At 42.7% G+C, this 16,172-nt stretch overlaps 1 protein-coding gene across 2 annotated transcripts in view; it reads right to left on the reverse strand.

Moving 5' to 3' along the window:
- Positions 1 to 11,506, reverse strand: part of LYN (LYN proto-oncogene, Src family tyrosine kinase) — a 242,633-nt gene extending 231,127 nt beyond the window's left edge. Inside the window, exon 1 of one of the 2 annotated variants that reach the window (XM_033933634.1) lies at positions 11,428 to 11,506. The gene's annotated coding sequence lies outside the window, so the exon portion shown is untranslated. The remainder of the gene's footprint in view (positions 1 to 11,427) is intronic. The other variant, XM_033933638.1, reaches the window with a different exon arrangement.
- Positions 11,507 to 16,172: the final 4,666 nt, after the last annotated feature.

A 16,172-nucleotide genomic window follows, 5' to 3' on the forward strand; every position in this document is an offset into this window, starting at 1 on the left:
TACTTTGGATGCACACCTGCACTTTATATTTTATATATTTATTTATTGGCACCAGAAAATGTTCTGAAATAAAGGAAATGATGATGTACGGGGCAGGGTTTATTTAGACCTTTGGTCTAGTGCTAGTCACCCATGAATATCTGTCTGGGACTTTTGGTCATTCGTAGGGATAATTAAGCCCATACTGAAATCCCCTTATCTGGTTGATGAAAATTATAAGGTCAGATTTAAATTGCAGGTGTCAATCTTCGGGAATCAAAGGATTTTTTTAACCAATTTTTTTACTTGAGTCTTTCTTGGTATTGGTATTATATATATATACCATTATATTATATATATATATATGCCATTATAGAATACTAGTGTTACCCTGAATTGGCACACCTAAATTTAGATGCAACCGTTTATGCTAGGTCAATGGTAGACATTAAAAAAAACATATGGGTGTGCTTAAAAAATATATTTATATATATATATATTTTTTTAAGCCTACACTTAGGCACACCCATATGTTTTTTTTAATGTCTACCATTGACCTAGCATAAACGGTTGCATCTAAATTTAGGTGTGCCAATTCAGGGTAACACTAGTATTCTATAATGGCATTTTGGCACATAGATGCTGTAATGGAATCGGTGCTCAGTGTACAATAGCAGCACACCCAGTTAGAAGTACAAACTTATAGAATTGCCCTCATTAATTTTAAGTGAAAAAGTATCCACTGAAAAAGCAGATATGATTTGTTTTCAAGTATGCCCTCCCCCCCCCCAGGCAGATAAGAGCTGCCATATTGGGACAGACCACAGGTCCATCAAACCTAGTATCCTGTCTCCAACAGTGGCCAGTCCAAAACACAAGCACCTGGCAAGATCCCAAAGAGTAAAACATGCTGTATTTTATACTACAGTGTTCCCCCGGTAATTCACGGTCGGCGGTTCGTGGTCCCGGTCATTTGCGGTATTTTTCAACCGCCGACCAGGAGAGGACACTTGGAGAGACAGGAGAGAGCAGCTGGAGCGCCGGCGAATGAAGGAAACCACTCGCTGTATGCTCCGACTGCCTCTTCCTGCACTAAAGTCGGGCCTTACCAATCAGGAGCTGCTTTGACACGCAGCTCCTGATTGGTAAGGCCCGACTTTAGTGCAGGAAGAGGCAGTCGGAGCATACAGTGAGTGGTTTCCTTCACTCGCTGGCGCTCCTGCTGCCCTCTCCAGTCTCCCCCACGAAAAACCTTATTTGCGGTTTTTCAAGATTCGCGGGGGTCCCTGGAACAGAACCCCCACGAATATCGGGGGAGTACTGTACAGTCCATATCCTAGGAATAAGCAGTGGATTCCCCCACATTCACCTTAATAATGGCTTATGGACTTCTCTTTTAGGAAGTTATCCAAACCTTTTTTAAATCTTGCTAAGCTAACTCTTTTCACCACATTCTCCAGCAATGAATTCCAGAGTTTAATTACATGTTGAGTGAAGAAATATTTGTAATGCAATTTTTCCATTCATTTTTCATATACACACAATATCTTATTAATACATAATGGTAACCACAAAATTAAAAAAAACCACAAAGCACGCTGTATGCAGAGAAAATGTTAATCATCATTTATATTCAAAATTTTTTTTTTTTCAAAGAGGTCAAGGCAGATGACTTTAGTGTTGACACATTTTATTAAGCATTTCCAATGACAAACCAAAAGAAAATTCAGGAATACAAGCAATCAACAAAGCATCACAGGAATCAATATTCCCCCTCCACAGCCAGGAGATGCAACACAACACCAACACACCCCACCAAAGCAAAAATCTCTCCCACCCCCTCTACTGCCACATCAAACATTTCTCCCTCTCTCATACCCCGGATCATGTGCAGCATTTTTCACCATTGCCCACCAGCCCCATGCCCATTTCTCACCCCTCTCCAGCAGCATGCCACATCTCTCCCATGTGCACCATCTCTTTCCCTCTCACTCACACACTCATGCCCAACAATTCTCCCTTTCAATTCCTTCCCTCCTATGTCCTAAGTTAGTTCTCCCTCTCTCCCTTCTGTGTCCTGAATTTGTGCCCCCCCCCCTGCCTTTCAGCCCATGTCCTAACACGCTCCTTCCCCCTTCTCCCTTTTCCCCGGTTCATGTCCTTTCTCTCCATTACTTGCTCACTCTAGGGCCGCACTCACTCCCTTCAGGGCCATCCAAGTGGGCTGTTCCTTCTGCCTTTAGCGGCACTTGTTGTAGGGACGTGCGGGTAGCAGCTCTTACATGCTGCATGTGGCTGACCCAGAAGCCTTTCCTCTGATGTCAGCTCTGACGTCGGAAAGAAGGCTTCCCTGTCAGTCACGTGCAGTGTGAAAGAGCCGCTGACATGTCTCTGGAACAAGTGCTGCTGAAGGTAGGAACGAACTGCCCACCTGGAATGAGATAACTGGGATCCCCCACTAACCCGGGGGAGACCCGGAAGTCTTCTCTCCGACGTCAGCTCTGCCATCGGAGGAAAGCCTTCTGGGTTGGTTTTGATGAAGGGGGGTGGGCAGGAAGGAGGGCATGGGATCCCTGGTGGCAGTCCCTAAGGGTACGCGTACCGTGTGTTGAGAAACACTGGTCTTAGCTATGAAGCCTTACTTTCCTGTCAGTGCCTGAGCCAATCAGTGCTCCAGCAGTGACCCGAAAGTAAGGCTATGACAGCTCAGACCCTTCCGGAAAATTTTGCCCGCAAATGGGGCACAACAAGGTTAAGGAATCCAAGTTTATTCAATATTTGATATACCGACCATCGACAAGTATCTAGTCAGTTTACAATGCTAAAATTAGGTTAAAAGAAAAAGGGGGCAGTATATAAATAGCATAAATGTTAGACAAGATGAAGACAAATTTGATACAAGAGGGTAAGGGTAGTGAATTGCCTGGAGTGCTCCTTTAAATATTTATGAGTCCATTTTACTACCATTTTAATATTAATTACCTCTTCCCCCAGTAGTCTCAACTTTTCCCAGTCCTCTCCATCCCACAGATTGCCACCCTAAAGCTAAGCTAACAATGTTAAACTCGCTTATCGCTAACATTATATCACAAATGTAAAATCATCTTGCTGGATCCCGCAATGATTCCCTGTTAAAAATTGGAGGATATAAGAAGTTGTATTGTTGTACTACATTTGCATGACAGAGTAGGAGACTGATAGGAAGCTCAGAAAAGACCACGGTGAGTTGTTCTGATAATCAGCCAGTAAAATACAGAAAGGCTAGAACCGGTTTAGCGGCCATGGTATGTTTTGAGAATCCATTCCTCAGTATACGCTATCGTATCTTCCCTAAGCTGTCTCTTCTCCAGGCTGAAGAGCCCTAGCCGCATTAGCCCTTCCTCATAAGGAAGTCATCCCATGGCGTGTTACCATTTTCGTTGCCTTTCTCTGTACCTTTTTTAATTCCGCTATATCTTTCTTGAGATGTGGCAACCACAATTGCACACAGTATTTGAAGTGCGGCCAACATAGTGATACAAAAGAATGATAACATTTTCATCTTTGTTTTCCATTCCTTTCCTGATAATTCCTGACATTCTATTTGCTTTCTTATCTACCGCCACACACAGAGCTGAAGGTTTCATCGTATCCTCAACGATTTAAAAAGCAAAATATGTGTGCAAAAGGCAAAGAACTTGGTGCAAACTTAAGTTAGGTAGGACTGTGCAACTACCCATCCAGTTTTGAAAGTTGTCCCCATCTGTTTTGTTTAATAATTGATGATACTTATAAAAGGCTAATCTTTGAAATGGTAAAAACCATAGTTGACATCTGAATAAATGAAGTGTGGTTGGAGCAGTGAATTGGGTGACAGAACTGGTTTTCATACGAGTTATTTTTAAATTCTGCTCTCCCACTGTCTGTCTTCAAGGTACTGCTCATTCCTTCTTTGCTTCATTAATTCCAACAATAGGTAATTACTGTACCTGAATGTAACTTATCTTGACCTAATACTGAAAAAGCAGGAGCTAAATCAAAAATCCCTTTCCTTAAAACTTCACTCTTTTGAGCTTTCATTTTTGGTAGGAAACAGTATGCCTTTATTATCGATATGAAGCTAATTTAGCTGAAAGGTCTGGGAATATGGCTTCCTTTGTAGATGTGTGGGGCCCTTTAGAGCAGGGATCTCAAAGTCCCTCCTTGAGGGCCGCAATCCAGTCGGGTTTTCAGGATTTCCCCAATGAATATGCATTGAAAGCAGTGCATGCACATAGATATCATGCATATTCATTGGGGAAATCCTGAAAACCCGACTGGATTGCGGCCCTCAAGGAGGGACTTTGAGACCCCTGCTTTAGAGGGCTTTGTTAAGCACTGTATGTGATTGTATGATTGACCTACCAGACAAATGGGAGAGGGTTTGGGTAAGGGAGGGGTAGGGTGGGTTGATAAGATACTGTTTTTGCAAAGATTCTCTTAATGTTATGATCTACACATGTGTGATTTGCATTATTCTGTAAGATGTTAAAATGTGATAGTTTAAACTAAAAAAAAAATTCCTTTCCTTGCCTTCACCACAATTTTAGCATTGTTAGTATTTTTTTTTTCTTAAAAACATTTTTGTTTTGTCTGTCTATATATATCTTATCTCCCAATCCATTTAACCCTATACATTAACTAGGGGTGGCTGAAAGGCTCTCAACCCATCCAACAAAGTTGGAGCAGTCTCCATTGAGGGCTATACACTTAGTCCAGTGATTTATTTCCACTTTTTTCATTCTATACTTTTCCAGCGGAATAAAAAAAAAGTGGAAAATCACTGGACTAAGTGTATAGCCGTCGATGGTTGTTGGTTGGGCTGAGAATTTTTCAGCGGCCCCTTGTAGATTTCCTAGAGCTATCAACTTACCCAGTTCCAGGAGGGAAACTTTTTGACCTTTCCTAGTTTTGAATTTAACCCAAAAGCAGTATGGTACTTGTAAGTCTTGATTCCATCCCTTGAAATCAGTGCTTCAGGTCCCAAAATGCATCAGGATAGGGTTGCCTGAAATCTCTCTTTTGGATCTAGGTAAGCACAAGTTTACATTTATGAAAGCTACAAACTAAAATAACATTTCTCAGGGAATGGCTTTATACTGTGAAGTACTGTATTTATCGAGTCCTCTTATACTAAATTGAGAAAATTGCTAAAAACACATCTTTTTAGGTCCCATATTGAAAATTGCCTCTGGCAGGTCAACGGCTCAATATTGAAAGCGCGGAATGAGGAAATATTTGCGTTTTTAGACAACTGAAGTTTTTTTTAGTTTTTCATTTAGTAATCATTGAACCGCTAGGTAATGGCAGAATAAAAATCACTGTATATTGTAATTCGCTGACTGTACAGCTATTCTTCTCTGTGAACCGCCTAGAAGTCGCAAGATTAAGGCGGTATAGAAAAATTAAGTTATTATTATTATTAACAATTGGATAAAATGATCAGATAAAATGGGAAACTTGAACCTCAGGCTTTTGGTGAGTTTCTGGTCTGAAAGATAGATAGATTTTGCAGCAGAGATTGTGAAGCTTGTCTTAGGGGGATATTGATGGCGGTGGTGGGAAATGTTAATAAGAGAATTTTGGCTAACGGAGCCAGAGGTGGCTACTAGTGTTTGCTGCCTGCCCCCCTACAAGTGCAATACAGGATTCCTGTTCCTCAGTGATTGTTAGGTGTCTGGCAAAGTGTTGCTCTGTTTTTACAGAGAATTGTAAATATGTTGTTTAGTTCCAGCTGTGTTGAAGTTGGCTACTGTACAATCTTTATTGAAGAGGTCCACTCTAGATTCCAAAGTTGTTGAGGACTATCGGCCAATTTCAGTGTTGCCCATGATGACTAAAAATTGATGAAAATATTGTGTTGGATAAGTTTAGTAATTATAGGGAAGAGTGGCAATGGTTAAACCCTTTCCAATATGGTTTTAGGAGGGTGCATAGTGTGGAGAGCCTTGTAGTATTAATAGTAGATGAGATAAGGCTCAGGAGCTGCCCCAACTCAACCGGACCTCAGCATCCGCAAAGGAAGGAGTTGGTCGGGTGTGGGAGGCCAACTCTACCCCACAACGGCCCTTGCGCCGTTCCTTTTCTTCTCTTAAAAACAAAACAAAAAAAACCTTGCGACATCCCTTTTCTTCTCTAAAAAACCCCCCAACAAAAAACCTCTCCAACCCAAAGAGCCACCTACAACCGCACGCTCTACAACTCCTACCTCCTATCGTGCACAATAGAAACATAGAAACATAGAAATAGACGGCAGATAAGGGCCCACAGCCCATCTAGTCTGCCCACCTTAATGTCCCTCCCCTACCTTTGCCCTGTGAATAGATCCCATGTGCCGATCCCATTTGGCCTTAAAATCAGGCACGCTGCTGGCCTCAATCACCTGTAGTGGAAGACTATTCCAGCGATCAACCACTCTTTCAGTGAAAAAGAATTTCCTGGTGTTACCTCGTAGTTTCCCGCCCCTGATTTTCAACGGATGCCCTCTTGTTGTCGTGGGACCCTTGAAAAAGAAGATATCTTCCTCCGCCTCGATGCGGCCCGTAAGATACTTGAACGTCTCGATCATGTCTCCCCTCTCTCTGCGCTCCTCGAGCGAGTATAGCTGTAATTTGTCAAGCCGTTTTTCGTATGGTAGATCCTTGAGTCCCGAGACCATCCGGGTGGCCATTCTTTGCACCGACTCCAGTCTCAGCACATCCTTGCGATAATGCGGCCTCCAGAATTGCACACAGTATTCCAGGTGGGGCCTCACCATGGATCTATACAATGGCATAATGACTTCCGCCTTACGACTGACGAAACCCCTTCGTATGCAGCCCATGATTTGTCTTGCCTTGGACGAAGCCTGCTCCACTTGATTGGCAGACTTCATGTCCTCACTGACGATTACCCCCAAGTCTCGTTCTGCTACCGTTTTTGCTAGGATCTCGCCATTAAGGGTATAAGACTTGCATGGATTCTGGCTGCCCAGGTGCATAACTTTGCATTTTTTGGCATTGAAGTTGAGTTGCCATGTCCTAGACCATCGCTCCAGTAGGAGTAGGTCGTGCATCATGTTGTCGGGCATTGAATCTTCGTCTGTTGTGCATTTGCCCACTACATTACTCAGTTTGGCGTCATCGGCGAATAATGTTATTTTACCTCGAAGCCCTTCTGCCAAGTCTCTTATAAAGATGTTGAATAGGATTGGGCCCAAGACTGAGCCCTGTGGTACTCCACTAATCACCTCCGTCATTTCGGAGGGGATGCCGTTCACCACCACCCTTTGGAGCCTACCTCCAAGCCAGCTCCCAACCCATTTCGTCAATGTGTTACCTAATCCTATAGAACTCATCTTGCTCAGTAACCTGCGGTGTGGTACGCTATCGAATGCTTTGCTAAAGTCCAGGTACACGATGTCCAGGGACTCCCCAATATCCAGCTTCCCTGTCACCCAGTCAAAGAAGCTGATCAGGTTGGATTGGCAGGATCTTCCCTTAGTAAATCCATGTTGTCGGGGATCCCGTAGATTCTCCTCATCCAGGATCTTATCTAATTGGTGTTTGATTAGAGTTTCCATTAGTTTGCTCACTATCGATGTTAGACTCACTGGTCTGTAGTTTGCTGTCTCCATCTTTGAGCCTTTCTTGTGAAGTGGAATGATGTTAGCCGTCCTCCAGTCCAACGGGACGCGGCCTGTACTAAGGGAGAGGTTGAAGAGCGCGGACAGTGGCTCCGCCAAGACATCACTCACAATGAAGCCTACAACACAACACAACACAATGAAGCCTACAACATCACTCACAATGAAGCCTACAACACAAAAACAAATGCAAACTATCCTAGTGATCATCCTACTCCTAACCAACTGGAAAGCAACAGCAAACAACATCTCCCCAATTCCAATTATTACAACTACTAACAGAATTCACCATCCAACCAGGAGAACCACAGTGGACAGGCACATAAATTACCAGACCTATGCACACCACACCATCGCACCAACATAGAGAAGAAGACCAACAAATCCCTCCATGACCAAACCACATCCTTACCCAAGACCACTCATCTATCCAAAAACAACAAGCAGTGCACAAACAGAATACACAACACTTACATATGCCTACATAAACATCAGAGCTCTAGGTCCCAAGACAGAACACATAAAAGACTGGATAGAAAACATACGCAGGTAAGGCCAGACTCAAATAGGGCACTGGTCTTTGACCTAAGGGCTGCTGCATGAGCAGACTTCTAGGCACAATGAACCACTGGTCTGACCCAGCAGCGGCAAATCTTATGTTCTTAATCCCTGTTTATAATTGTATGTAGTATTTTACAATTGTACACTACTTAGAAATTTGATGAAGAGGTATAAGAAAACAGACTACTGCAACACATTGTATTTGGGTATTTCAGCTGTAAGATATCAGGCTTTGTAGGGTGTACAGAACTCAGTGGTGAGTATAATTGCTGGTGTTTCTAAGCTTGTTCATGTGACTTGCATTTTAAAACAGTTGCACTGGTTACTGGTAGCCAGCAGGATTACATTCAAAGTTTTGATATTCATTCACAAGGTGTTGTGTGGTATGGCTCCTTGGTAGTAAAACCTGGATGTCTCAATCCGTCTTTCTGGCAGCATTACTTTCTGAGAGAGAGACCTCAAACAGTATAGCATGTGATGGACAGGCAGAGTTTTGTGTTTGCAGTGCTGGGAATGGTGCAAGAACAGAAAAAAATCTGGCCAGGAGTGGTCAAAAGAATCCAATAGAGCAGGGATCTCAAAGTCCCTCCTTGAGGGCCGCAATCCAGTCAGGTTTTCAGGACTTCCCCAATGAATATGCATTGAAAGCAGTGCATGCAAATAGATCTCATGCATATTCATTGGGGAAATCCTGAAAACCTGACTGGATTGCAGCCCTCAAGGAGGGACTTTGAGACCCCTGCAATAGAGGGTGTGCTTTTGGCTTTAGTACAAGCCACAAGCAGCCGGAGGAAAACTGCCAAGTCTCCTGCATTAAGTGGGAGACTCCCACTTTAGTGGTTCATTTCCCTCACTCACACTGGTGAGCTGTGATTTCCCACCGAACAGCTTCCCCTTCTAGTGGTAGAAGGAGACGCCTTACTGAAATGCCATCTTCTGTTGCTGTGGGACTGGTCCCATGGTCATAGGGTTATCATATGGCTCCAGAAAACAGAGAACGGATTGAGACATCCAGGTTTTACTTCCATTGCTTTCAATGGAAGTAAAACTTGGATGTCTCAATCTGTCCTCTTTCTGGAGCCATATGGTAACCCTACGTGGTAGTAAAGGACATTTTATTAAGGCCTTTCCTGCTGCTGGTGTCCTGGGCCATGCCAGCAAGGTGTCAGGGCTATGAGCAGGACTGGGCACATGCTCTAAATCAGTGGTTCCCAATCCTGTCCTGGATGACCACCAGCCAGTCGGGTTTTCAAGTTAGCTCAAGTTAGTTAGCATATTAGAATATGCATGAGAGAGATTTGCATATAATGGAGGGGACAGGCATGCAAATCTGCCCCATGCATATTCATTAGGGCTATCCTGAAAACCTGACTGGCTAGTGGTCCTCTAGGACATGGTTGGGGACCACTGCTGTAAATTTCCTGTTGGGAAAGCTGCCCCCCTTGACAGCTCTGTCAGAAGAGTTGGCAAATTTTAAAAGTGAAACTGTAATTAAACCCTGGAGGCTTTTCCTTAACTGAAGTGCCCAGAAAGAGCTATTCTGTTACTTCAGTGTGGAACTTAATTAGAGTGCACAGAGTAGGAATGCTAATGCAAATTAACTGGTGGTTCTCGGTGTGACAGGGAAAGTTAATGTTTAAACCGCTGCTATTGAATTTGAGCCGGAGTAGCTGAGAAATCGGTCCAGAGTAGCAAATGAAGCTGGAACTGGAGCTGTGAAGGGGTTCTCAACCAGTCCTCAGGACATACTCAGCCAGTCAGGTGTTCGGGATATCCACAGTGAATATGCATGAGAGTGTGGGTATGGCTGGGTGTGTCCCGAGAACTGAGTTGAGAACCCCTGGGCGGGAGGGAGTGAGAGATTCCAAGCTGTGGGCTGAATATAGAAGCTGCTGCATTGTAAACTGCAACCAGAGCAGTTAGAAATCCTGGAATGGAGTAGCTTTTTCAAGCCTGTGCTCCAACATTATACTAGTGGGAGATCAGCGAGTGTGCCTTGAAGAAGTGAGATTTCAGGATAGGAATCAATAAGCAGGAATGTCAGGAGGCCCAGATAGCCCTGCAAGAAAGCCCTGTGAATAAAGAAACTTACTGGCCTTGGGAAAGGGACACAGCTGAGGAAAAGAAAGGAGAGGCCAGAAAGAATGAAGCAGTCACCAGGTATGACTGACAAACTAGTGGGGTAGTCAAGAAGGCACCAGGAGGAAGCCAGCCAAATGAGTCTCCAAGATGGAGCAAGTTAAGTGACCTGCCAAAGGTCAAAGGACTTCAATAGATTAAGTGGCTTGGCAAGGACAGAAAGCCAGAAGCAAGACAAGTGGCTGTGCAGCAAGAGGAAGTGATGCCTGGGCAGTAAAGTGAGTTGCAATCCTAGCCCAGAAGCCCCAGGGAAGAAAAGGGGACCTGTTAAAAGCAACTAGTAGAGGTTAAGTACCTGCCTCATGTGCAGCCCAAAGGTTTGAATTAAGCCAGCTGTGGTGGTACAAAGGAAACAGAGGACCTGGATTGGTTATCTGCTACTGTGTACAGACTGTGGAAGAAGGAACCCTTCCAACCTCGCCCAATAGAGATTGAAAACCAACCTCAAGAGGAGTGCACTGTTAGAAGACACTAACCATTGGATTGAAGTCCTGATAGGGGAATTGCAAGATGCAGCTATATATACGCATGTAGCCTACAAGAGGAGAATAGGTCTCTCCATAGTCAACTGGTAGAGGTTAAGGATCAGTTGCAAGACCAAAGCAACAGAATGAATGAATATCGGGGCAGGACCGAAAGAGAGGAAAAACTAAGGGAAGCTTTTGTATGGCACACTGACAAGTATGTGGATGAATTGCAATCCATCTGTGCTGCCATGGAAGCAGAACAAAGGGTTACGGGAAACCATTGAACAGCAAGTGGAGGAGATAAGGCGACTAAGTGCCAAGTCCTTAGGAGGGGACCCTGCAAAAGCAACAGTACAAGTTACAGTCTCTGGAAATTTCCTTAAGCTACCTAGAGGAGTATCTGGAGAAAGAATGGTCACAGAGCCAGCCCAATTGAAAGCTAAGACCCAAGTAGTTATGTTATTCACCAGCAAAAGGGAACCGGGAGGAGGGGGGGGGGGGGTCACAGAGTTAGAAAGCTGTCTGAAGCACAATTATATAGCTGCAAGAGGAGGTAACCCTTATGAAGTCCTCCACTGGGACACTGAAGAAGCTAGCATAGTGGGCTGCATGCTGACCTGAAGGAAGCAAAACGCTCACCTGGACTGCAGAGGAGCAACAGGAGAGTGTCTTGGTTGAAGTCAGCTAGTTCCGTGCACAGTTCCAAAGTGGGAGAGCTACACTGGAAGGAGGCATAACTCAAAAGAAAGTGCCTTGTGCCGGTGGAAGAGAAAACTAGCTGTGAAAGAGAGAAGTAAGAAATATGCCAGTTGCGGGAACTGCAAGGACAGTTAAAGAATGTCTCAACTGACCAAAGAAACAGAGTGCTGACTTAGGAGGTAGCAGAGAAAGTTAAGAGTTGAGAACCAAGGATGGAGAGTTGGCATAGTAGCAGAAAGAGGTCCAGGGGTAGAAGGTACCAAAGCCTCTTGCTAATCATTTCTATAACACTATGTAATGTTATATTGTAACACTGTGAATGTTAAACTCTGGGGAGGATGGGATATAAAACTAAGGGCTCCTTTTATCGTGCGCACCTTTTTAGCGCGCTAACCCCCGTGCTAGCCGAAAAACTACCGACTGCTCAAGAGGAGGCTAGCGTGGCCGGCAAATTAGCGCACGCTATTATGCGCATTAAACCGCTAACGCGGCTTCGTAAAAGGAGCCCTAAATTTTCACCACATCCACATTTTTCTCCAGGGTGTTGTAAAATAGCTCTTTAGATGTGGATTTAGACGTTACTGTTTACACATGGATGGCTTGGTACAGCCACATCTAAAAGATGAATAGCAGTTCTAAATCAGGAGCCTAGAAGTTCCATCTTTACTTGGATTATTGAAAATAAATAATACTTTTATAACACTACATGGCTCCATGTTACTTGCGCAAATTATATAAAACAACAATACCCTATACCAGTGGTCTCAAACTTGCAGCCCGCCAGGTACTTTTATGAGGCCCTCGGTATGTTTATCATAATCACTAAAGTAAAATAAACCAGTTTCTTGATCATATGTCTCTTTAGCTATAAATGACATTATTATTATTAATTTTTTTAATTTATTTATCAATTTTACACAATATTTTCAAGCATAACATTTTGTACAGCAAGATTGTAATTAGGAACTTCAAAACAAAAGGAAAAAAAGAAACAAAATAGGAGAAATGCTAACGTAGTCCCCTTACAATTAAGCAATTATTGTGATCCAAGACTACAAAGAGTGACAGTTTAACAATTAAGAAAAATCAGTTTAAACAATTTATGACAATATTATTATTAAGACTTAGCCAAAAGGAAAGATTTATAAATTATAAAGAGTTTTACCTCATGCAAAATTGTCATTTCTTTAATAAAACATTCATTATTTTTTTTCTGAGGCCCTCCAAGTACCTACAAATCCAAAATGTGGCCCTGCAAAGGGCTTGAGTTTGAGACCACTGGCCTCCCTACTAAAAGCAATGTAGGGAGTAAGAGAACATCCTAATATTTTAATAACGCAAAGATTTATGTTCTTATGTACTTAGCCTTTCTTCTAATTGTTGCGTTGAATGTGAAAACAAGATAACTACAAAGTCTGTTTTTTGCTTGTGATATTTGTATACTCTGTACTGTATTTGCTGTGAACCATCTTCTACAGCCACAAGTAAGATCTGGAATAACTCCAGGCACATCATGGAAACAGTGGCCAAATAAAGTAATAGATGCACTTAGATGTGACAAAAATAGAGTACGCTTTGGTTTCTTTTCCCAATAGTAGAATGAGACCCAGAAAGAGGAAGTGAGATACAGTTACATATGTTCCTCTCTATTTTGACAGCAAAAAACAAGCCACCTTGTCTCAAAAAGCTTGACAGATTCTGACTTCCAGGGGAAAGCAGGAGACTCAGAACTAAGACTTGGTATGATGTTCTAGATAGAATATGGCATGTTTATTAAGAAAAGGAGAGGGGAACTCAAAAAGATAGATTTATAACTGACCCATTTAAGGTTAAATTCAGTAAAGAGGAACTTTCTTAGCTTTACTTCCTAGTATACTGGCTATAATTTGCATGAATGCTGGTAAGTGCATGACACTTGTCTTCAGTACTCATAGGAAAAAAAAACATGTTAGTGTTTGTTAATATTATACAGGAGATTTGTGAGATGGCAGATGGTAAGCCAGAAAAAAACATGGCCTGAAGCTGTGAAATAACCATTTTTCTGGATCACGGAGTAAGCTCATACTCTTATTAGCCTTTCAGGACCATTCACATGCATATAAGGCTTACGTTAACATAGCAAAAAAGCAAAACAAACACTATTTTTTTCTCTATTTCAAAAAGGAATCCAAATCTAGTAATACTATGGGGCTCATTCTCAGAAAGAAAACCATCTCCCCAAAAATTACATTACATTAATGGCTTATATTCCGCCTGTACCTTTCTAAGCGGATTACATCAAAAAGATAACTGGACATTTCCAGGAAGAGGAATACAATTAAAGGCGTAAGGTCTAAAACAATTTTGAAGTGAGGAGGATGCTAAGAGGGGGCGAGAGGGGAAAAGGAAGGGGTTAGGACATTTGGGTGAATTTCTTGAATAGTAGGGTCTTGATTTCGGGGACAATAATGTTCCAAAATAACACAGTACACCTGATATCAATGACCACAATGAAGGAAAAAGACCTCAACTGCCCCTTTTGTCAAAAAAACCAGAGTTTTGCAATGACATTCAAGTGGGGTTAGGGGAAAATAGACATTTTTCTTCTTGACAAACCCTTCCAATTCACTATTTTTGAAACTTACATTCTCAATAGATATCTATGCTATTGATTAGTAGTTCATCTAAATCTCAAGAGGCATGTTCTGTGCGGGAGTAAGGCTGGCTTATGACTTAGACATTTTTCTGCCACAATCAAACATTTAAGAATACAGTAAAACCTTGGATTGCAGGCAACTTGGTTTGCAAGTGTTTTGCAAGACAAGCAAAACATTTGATTAAATTTTAACTTGATATACAAGCAATGTCTTGCAATACAAGTACATACAGTATCCATGCGTCACATCATCACAGCTGAGCCGATGGTTCTTCTCTCTCTGACACTGCAGGAGTGTAGTGACTTGAAAATGAGCGAGGTCTTGCAATACAAGTACGTATAGTATTTTGTCTTAAAGTTTTTGGATTGTGGAACGAATCATCTGAGTTTCCATTATTTCCTATGGGGAAATTTGCTTTGATATACGAGTGTTTTAGATTACAAGTATGCTTCTGGAACGAATTATGCTTGCAAACCAAGGTTTTACTGTACATCCAAGGCACAATTTGGACATTTGGGGCTAGATCTGTTTTAATAATAATGAATAAATTCCAAAAAGATGTCCAAACTGACCAGATGACCACTGGAGGGATGTACTCGGTGTATTTATACAAACTCCCCTGCACAGCGTCTTGCTAAAAGCTAAGTACTTTTTGTATTTATAAATTACTTATAATTAAAGCGCAAGAAGTATAATAAAGAAAGAAAAAAATATATGCTGGTTCCAATGAGGAGTGGGAGCGTAAAGCCATGCCCTATGAGAATGTTTGAGTGCATGGTGGCCCGCTGAGGAACAGTGAAAAATAAATGAAAAAAGATATATCTTAAGTGTGAATGAAGGTCGGTAACGCTGCGAGATAATTTCTCTCAGCCGAATTGGACATTGTTTAGTTTCTTCATTCTAAGATACTTTATTATATTAGTGCTGAAGTTTACACACTGGAGGGATGTAAACATGATCTCCCCAGGTCACTGACCCTCCTTCCACCCTCCAAAGATGTGACTGAAGCAGTACATACTTGCCTGTATGATAGATTCAAATGGTATGGCCTAGTGGTCTCAAATCCTTTGCAGGGCTACATTTTGGATTTGTAGGTACTTGGATGGCCTCAGAAAATTTTTTTGCATGAGGTAAAACTCTTTATAGTTTATAAATCTTTCTTTTTGTCTAAGTCTTAATAATAATATTGTAATTTTTATAGCTAAAGAGACATATGATGAAGAGAATGACATGGTGACAAAATTCATCACCGTTCCTGTCCCCGCGGATAACCGCGGGAAATAATCCCATGTCATTTTCTAGTGTCTATTTCAACCTCAGTCCTTCACCAGCATTCTTCAAAGCAAAGCTTGCGGGTCAGTGGTTGTGCCCAATTATACTCTGATTCTTCCCTCTCTCTTTAAAGAATAACATGAAGATGGTTTCCTGCGGTTATCCGCGGGGACGGGAACGGTGATGAATTTTGTCACCGTGTCATTCTCTATGATCAAGAAACGGTTTTATTTTACTTTTGTGATTATGATAAACATATCGAGGGCCTCAAAACAGTACCTGGCGGGCCGCGAGTTTGAGACCACTGTGGCCAGTCCTAGTAGAGAATAGCCTGATGGTCAGTGCAGTGAATGCTAGAGAAGGGATCCCAGGCCTGCATCCCATTCTAATTATTACACTTGTGGTGGAAAGTGTGGGCCCACCAAAGCCCACCCAAAGCATACTGTAATGACATATAGGTGACTAGTGGTGGAGTAAGGGGGGAGCGGTTCGCCCTGGGTGCCATGATGGTGGGGGCACCGGCATCACACCTCTTCCCTCCCCCCGAACCTCTAGTTATTCATAGCCGCAAGCAACAACTTCAACGTGTTCCTCACGACTGCGTCAGCTCTCCCGCTGACGTCGCTTCAGGGAGCCGTGCATAGTAAGTGACGGAGGGAGAGCCGCAGGGGTTGCGAGGAGTAGGTCAAAGTTGTTACTCGCAGTGGTGAACAACTAGAGGTGTGGGGGGAAGGGAAAGGGGCATGCACACAGCAGGGGGGCTCAGGGAAGGAGCTG

Source organism: Geotrypetes seraphini, chromosome 2, assembly GCF_902459505.1.
Source record: "Geotrypetes seraphini chromosome 2, aGeoSer1.1, whole genome shotgun sequence".
Taxonomy (NCBI): Eukaryota; Metazoa; Chordata; class Amphibia; order Gymnophiona; family Dermophiidae; genus Geotrypetes; species Geotrypetes seraphini.